The 7,955-nt window shown below is 41.2% G+C and overlaps 1 long non-coding RNA gene across 1 annotated transcript; it reads right to left on the bottom strand.

Annotated features, from left to right (window-relative positions):
- Positions 1–6,505: 6,505 nt before the first annotated feature.
- Positions 6,506–7,955, bottom strand: LOC106783323 (uncharacterized). Its single transcript, XR_001381034.2, has 2 exons — positions 7,664–7,955; positions 6,506–6,658 (listed from the first exon to the last, which is right to left on the bottom strand). It is a non-coding gene; the product is annotated as an uncharacterized lncRNA (long non-coding RNA).

The raw sequence follows: 7,955 nt of genomic DNA on the forward strand, positions 1-7,955 counted from the left end.
TAGCTCAGGGCTAATCTTCCTCCAAAAGAAAATGTGTGTTGAAGGCTTAAGGATGAAGAAAAGATTTGGATCATCAGTCGTGAATAGTGATATAGGAGTCGATGCAGCAAGCAATGGTTATATAAGCGTAATGCCTTTTCTACCTGGTCTACATGACAGAGGCAGGATCAAGGAAAGCAGGTGAATGGGCTGGCCAAGTGTTTGGGGCTTGGAAATGATGATAGGATAGAAGAGTGTACACTTTATAGTGCTGGGAGACACTGGAGTATTTGATCTGAAACTCATCTGAAGCTCCACAGTGATATGGAAAGAGCTAATTACTTCCAAGAATGAAGCATATGTGATAGTTCTGAGGGAAACTAACTTAATCTATTTGAGTTGCAGGTTCCTCATCTGTAAAATGGAGTTAATAATGTCTGCATTACCTTCTTCACTGAGTTGTTATGAAGTGAAATAATAGATGGAAAGTTACTTTGAAAAGAACAAAGCATTCTTCTAATACTCTTGTTATTTTTATCACTGCACTCTGAAAAGTTAAAAAGGTCTGAGTTGATATTAAAAAATATTGCAAGCTCTATTTTTTAGTTTTTTTCTTTTTTCTCTCCTGCCAGTCTTTAGTAATAATAGCCCGTAATACTGGGACTGGAAAAGGAAAGTTCACTGTTCTTCACTCCTGTCCTTCAGATGTCAATGGATATGCAAATGAGATTTGGGAAGTGAAAAGGCTCCTCTTGAATCTTAAACAGAACCGTAAATACTCACACACATTTATAGGTGATGGTGTGGATTTTAATGTGTTTCCTTCTTGTCAGCTACTTGTTCTCATAACCACTGGGTAGGACAAGGTTAGTGCGTTTGAGATCAGAAGGAGGGATTGGAGTTATAAAAATAGACGAGGAAAGGTGTGAGATACAGAAGAAATTACCTCAGGGAAGCCGTCTTTATCCCCATTTGTTGGGGAACCACGCTGCCTTCCCTAGGGTTATGTTTAGACCAGGGCCCCAAGTCATTTTTGAGTTGCCCCCTACTTGTTCTCCTCTCTGTCCTTGCCCTAGGCTGAGGAATTCGGCCTGCTTTTTGTCTCCTCTTTAACTCTGCCAAGTCCTCCTCCCTAACTTCTGGAATGCAGGATCTGTTGCTGTCTTCCCACCTTCCTCCTCACCATTCTCTTACTATCTCCTAGCCCTTAAAGTCAAGAACAACTGCCATTTTCTTTCAAAGGTTTTATTAAAAAAAAAAAATCAACTTTACAAAATTACATGAACACAGCATGCCAATTTCACAATGAGAGGCAGTACAGCTTAATAATTAAGAGTATGGGCTTGAGAATGAGGCACCAAGAGCTCAAATTCAAGCTCCATGACCTGGGGCAAACTGTTTGAGCTTTAGTTTCCTCATCTGAAATGTAATAATCGTTCCTGCCTCCCAGGGTGATTGCAAGGATTAAATTAGTTAATATGCATAAAGCATCTTAAACACTGTCTAGCGTATAAGAAGCAGTACATAATACATGTTAGCTAGTATTATTATAGAAAGAAAAGTAGAAAGAAGAAAATTAAAACAATCTATACTCACAAGGGTTTTACTTCTGCTCACTAATGAGAAATAAATGATAACACATTACAAATATGAAGAATTTACAAAGTTTAAGAGATCTTCCTAAGGTCTTTTAGTTTTCCTTCTTGGCCATTAGTTGCATCTACACTCTTTGAAATAATTGGAAACCCAACAGAATTTTCCTTCAAATTTCTTTCTTTTTTTTTTTTAAGATTTTACTTTTTCCTTTTTCTCCCCAAAGGCCCCCCGTGCATAGTTGTGTATTTTTAGTTGTGGGTCCTTCTAGTTGTGGAATGTGGGATGCCGCCTCAGCATGGCTTGATGAACGGTGCCATGTCTGCGCCAAGGATTTGAACCAGCGAAACCCTGGACCGCCACAGCAGAGCACGCAAACTTAACCATGCAGCCAAGGGGCCGGCCTGCAAATTCATTTCTGTAGGAGGAGATCACTTACCTTTCTCTTCTGCCATCTTCCCTGCCTAGGTCTTCCCCCTACGACCTCCACTCTGTCCCAGGTTTATGGCTGGGACATATCCTGGCTTGCCTGCCCTGATTTTAGCACTGAAAGTCCTACATCCTGGGAAATCCCTCAGACTCAGGTAAATGGATGATTGGTCACCCTATATGTGGTTCCCTAACTTTAGGTTGGACGTATATACACTGAGGATTTCCAGAATGGACTGGATGATAGCTATTTCCCTGGCCCTCTGTCTTATGTAGGAACAGTCTCCTTGAGCCATTTCCTAAGAATATTTCTAAGCTGTCTGAAAACCAAGTTCCAGGCTCACCTGGAAGGTGACTTATATATAATCTAGCTTGGCATCAGCAGGTAGAATAGGAACCTAAGGGTAGACAGTAATGCGGACAAACAAAGAAGCAAGGCGGGAAAAGACATAGTTCAATTTAGGAATCTTGTGAGTTTACATTTCACAACATTGTCAAAGGATCCGAGTACAGTGCCTCTCACATGGTAGGCACTCCAAACGTGGCAGCCATGATTGGGTGCCTTCATCACATTCTGGGACATTCCTCTTTGTTTTTCCCCTTTCTTTCTGTTTTCCCCCATCAAGCAGTTAGTTAGTTGGCTTTATGTTTCTTGCCTCGGGGGAAAATATGGCAAGCAGGATAGGATCGGTGAACAAATAATTCCTACCAAGCATTTTGCTTCCTTGGCAAAGGGCATGGGCATAGTGTCAGCCAGATACGAAAGGAGAAGGACAGTCACCAAACTAAGAGTTTCCCTTCCCTGGACTAGAGACAGGAGAGGAGAGAGGGGAAAGATCTGCAGAGTCCTGAGAGCAGAGAATTTCTAGGCCAGATAAACTCAAATATTTTCAGGGCCAGGAGGATAATATGAATGGGGGAAGCAGGCAGGGTTTGCAAAAAATATTTGTTTATAAGCAAACTCTGCCTGCTTCACCCACTCCTATTCTTTCTTTTTTTTGAGGAAGACTAGCCCTGAGCTAACTGCTGCCAATCCTCCTCTTTTCGCTAAGGAACACCGGCCCTGAGCTAACATCCATGCCCATCTTCCTCTGCTTTATATGTAGGATGCCTACCACAGCATGGTGTGCCAAGTGGTGCCATGTCCGCACCCGGGATCGGGGCCAGCAAACCCCGGGCCCGAAGTGGAATGTGTGCACTTAACTACTGCGCCACCGGGCTGGCCCCCACCCACTCCTATTCTATCTTCCTAATTTGGATTTCATCGACACAGACCCACTCAAAACCAATACACTTAAAACATAACTAAAACAAATAGGAATTTTTGAAATATTTAAAATTTTATTTTGTTTCAACTTGAAGAGTTTGGGGGGTGGGTCGCGGTGAGAAAAGCACAGAGAATAATAATAAATGTCCCAAGTGCCCATTGCTCAGAATTAGTGAATGTTAAGATTTCAAAATTTTTGTTTCAGATCATTTTTCATAAAAATAGGACATTATAAATGCGTTGAAGTTTCCTTTCCCTAATCTGATTCACTTCCCATCCTCCCCAGAGGCACCAATTATCATGAATCTAATGTTTATACAGTCCAAGTTTTTTAAAACTTTTGCTATGTATATATTAATAAACAATGTATAGTATTGTTCTGGGTGTTATTTTGTATTTATATCACTTGCACTATAGTGCATGTAACATTACGTAATTTGTTTTTATCCACATTGTGTTCAAGATGTGTACATGTTGATGCATATAAATCTAATACATTTGTTGTAGCAGCCGTATGGTTTTTTATTGTATAAATCTGTTTCTCAACCTTGCTTTTATTATCTCGTCTAAGGAGAAAATTTATTAAAGTTATTAAATGAATCAAATTTAATTTTAATTTCCCCCAACAAGAGAAATTAAATACTAAGGAATAAGACTTTTGTTGGATAATATTGAGCTTTGGAGGGTTATTATCACATACTACATCTGAGATTTTTGGCACCCCCCCCCAAGAACCAATTTTCACCCCTTTTGGGGTGATATCACCCTGGTTGACAATTCATGGTATAAATATACCATGTTTCTAATTTTTTGTTATTACAAAAAATGCTGCAGTGAATAGGCTTAGGTATTTATCTTTTTTTTAAGTTTTAGTTTTTGAGGAAGATCAGCCCTGAGCTGACATCTGCTGCCAATTCTCCTTTTTTTGCTGAGGAAGTTTGGCCCTGGGCTAACATCCATGCCCATCTTCCTCTTTTTTTTTTTTTTTTTTTTTTTGAGGAAGATTAGCCCTGAGCTAACTGCTGCCAATCCTCCCCTTTTTGCTGAGGAAGACTAGCCCTGAGCTAACATCCATGCCCATCTTCCTCTACTTTATATGTGGGATGCCTACCACAGCAGGGCTTGCCAAGCGGCACCACGTCCACTGCCGGGATCTGAACCAGTGAACCCTGGGCCACTGAAGTGGAACGTTCAAACTTAACAGCTGTACCACAGGGCTGGCCCCCATCTTCCTCTATTTTGTATGTGGGACGTCTGCCACAGCATGCCTTGACGAGTGGTGTGTAGGTCCGCACCTGGGATCCAAACTGGCGAACCCTGGGCCGCTGAAGCAGAACGTGCAAACTTAACTGCTGTGCCACCCAGCTGGCTCCCTCTATCTTTATTTATATGCATTAAAATATATACCTAGAAGTTATGAGGTATGTTCATTTCAGCTTTGCTAGATCTTGTTACATTGCTCTGCCAAAATGTTTATGCTAATTTTCCATTTATATAGAAAATTATATTATATAGTGCTGGGACACACTGTACTATATGGTTTCCTGTTTCTCTACTTCCTCACCAATACCAGAGTTGTCAGACCATTTTTTTTTTTTTAAAGATTTTATTTTTCCTTTTCCTCCCCAAAGCCCCCTGGTACATAGTTGTATATTTTCAGTTGTGAGTCCTTTTAGTTGTGGTATGTGGGATGCCGCCTCAGCATGGCTTGGTGAGCAGTGCCATGTCCGCACCGCACCCAGGATTTGAACCAGTGAAACCCTGGGCCGCCAAAGTGGAGCGCACAAACTTAACCACTTGGCCATGGGGCCAGCCCCTTGGAGTTGTCAGACTTTTTGATTTTCCAATCTTGTGTGAAATGGTATACCATTGTTTCAGTTTGCATTTTTCTTATTACTAGTGAGAATGAACATATTTTCATGTGATTATTGGTCATCTGGGTTTTCTCTTTGGTGAATTGCCTGTTTATACCCTTTGCCCATTTTTTTTTTTTTTTAAGATTTTATTTTTTTTCCTTTTTCTCCCCAAAGCCCCCCGGTACATAGTTGTATGTTCTTTGTTGTGGGTCCTTCTAGTTGTGGCATGTGGGACGCTGCCTCAGCATGGCTTGATGAGCAGTGCCATGTCCACGCCCAGGATTCGAACCAACAAAACACTGGGCCACCTGCAGCAGAGCGTGCGAACTTAACCACTCGGCCACGGGGCCAGCCCCTACCCTTTGCCCATTTTTATGTTTGTTTTGGTCTTCTTGTTGATTTGTAGAAAGAACACTGTTTCAGTTATCTATGCCACCCTGAACTTGATGGCATAAAACAACAACCATTTTATTAAGCCCATAGATTCTGTGAGACGGGAATTTGGACAAGGCACAGGAAGGTATCAGATGGGAAGACTTGAATTGCTAGAATCACCTGGAGGCTGGAATCATCTGGACATGTGTAGCATCTGGGCTAGGATGACTCAGAAGTTGAATTCGGTTGGGACTATTGACAAGAGCACCTACACATGACCTCTTTAACTAGCTTAGACTCTTGTAAGCTGACGGCCTGGTTCTCTAAGAGGGAGTGCCTCCAAAGAGTGTTCAAGAGCAAGTTCTCCAAGAGAAACAGTCAGAAGCTGCATGGCTTTTTATGATCTAGACTCGGAAGTCTTCAAGAGAAATGAAAACATATGTCCACACAAAAATTTGTACATGAATGTTCACAGCAATGCTATTCATAATAACCAAACAACGGAAACAACCCAAATGTCAATGGATGAAAGGACAAACAAAATATGGTATATCCATACTACAGAATATATCTCAGCCATAAAGAGGAATGAAGAACTGATACATGCAACAACATGGATGAACCTTAAATATATTATACTAAGTTAAAGAAGTTAACACAAAAGGCCACATATCGTATGATTCTATTACATGAAATGTCCAGAATAGGCAAATTCGTAGAGACAGAAAGTACATTAGTGGTTGCCAGCATTGGGGAGGGAGGGCAGGGAATGGGCAATGACTGCTAATGGGTACTGGGTTTCTTTTTGAGGTAATGAAAATGTTCTGGAATTAGATAGTGGTGATGGTTGTACAACCTTGTGAATATAGTGAAAAAAAACCCAGTAAATTGTGTAGCTTAAAGGGTGAATTTTATGTTATGTGCATTAAATCTCATTTTAAAAATGTATTACAAAACTTACGAGCCTATGTGAGGTATAATGATTCATCAATGAAGACTTAGAATAATGGGTAGAGAAGAGATATCAGTTTATTGTACATATCACAGCATGTGATGATTCTTCAGTGTCCAGGTACTATGTCTTCTTGTTCAGGCTCAGAAATCATGTTCTTCATGTTCTTTATTGTTAAACATGCAATCCTGGCTAATTTCATATCTCCTACCAGGGGAAAAGACAGTAACACTGTTAATACAATGCCATGGCTCTTTGGAAACTATTTATATTGAAACAATATAGATATTCTTGTCTTTGTAGTTCCTTTGTACTATTTATTTACTCCTGGTTATATCATTATTCACGACATGACATCATTCATCATGTCGCCCATGACGCTCTCAAAAAATTATTATTATTATTTTTTTTAAAGATTGGCACATGAGCTAACAACTGTGGCCAATCTTTTTTTTTTTTTCTGCTTTATCTCCCCAAATCCCCCCTAGTACATAGTTGTATATCTTAGTTGCAGGTCCTTCTAGTTGTGGCATATGGGATGCCGCCTCAACGTGGCCTGAGGAGCGGTGCCATGTGCACGCCCAGGATCCAAACCCTGGGACGCCGCAGCGGAGTGCGGGAACTTAACCACTTGGCCACGGGGCTGGCCCCTCAAAAAATTATTACTGTGCTGTTGATGATAACCACAAATGCAAGTCTTACCCAGAGTATGCAAGAAAATTTAAACAATAATTAGTTTTATGGTCATGTTAAATTTTCATTCAGAATTTTATGCGATAAACATAGAACAACACCTCTTCCCACCATGTCTTGTCTTGTACTCTTTAAACTATGATCACAGCATTCCCAGACTGTGATCTCTTTCAACGTTGATCACACCCCTACCTTCCATACACCACCACAACAGGGAATATATGTGAGGGGTCCACGAGTGGAGCAAGAGGAGTGGTGCCATTTGTGCATGCCTCATTTGGTATGACTTAAGACTGACATGAGAGACAGTATTGTATTACCATATCATTCAGAGGCAAAAAAGGACATCAGTTGGAAAGGTCCTGTTGGCACTGTGGAGCAAGTCTCAAAAGCACCCAGAAATGACTGCCTGACATATGTCCCAGAGTCTTTGGAGGGGATAGAATGACCCTGAGTGCCAGTGTGTGTGTGTGTGTGGGGTGTGTGTGTGTGATGATGTACAGGATAAAAGATACCTACTGCCACTCTGTTGTCCTCTGGTGCTATGGACCACAGGCAGCTCCACATCAGAATACTGATGGGAGAGGATCAACACAGGGACCCATACACACAACTCAAGCCTAAGGGTTGGTGGAGAATGGTTGGTAGCCCAGAGGCCTGAACTCATCTTCAGTCTGACCCCAATTAGGCATGTCACCACCATCCTGGAGACCCAATCTCATGCATTTCCACAGAAGAAATATTGTGCTGGCTAGCAAGAGTGATCAGCTCACAAGCATGCCTTCTTGGAATTGAAATGAGGTCATAGAGC

This window comes from Equus caballus, chromosome 6, assembly GCF_041296265.1.
Source record: "Equus caballus isolate H_3958 breed thoroughbred chromosome 6, TB-T2T, whole genome shotgun sequence".
Taxonomy (NCBI): domain Eukaryota; kingdom Metazoa; phylum Chordata; class Mammalia; order Perissodactyla; family Equidae; genus Equus; species Equus caballus.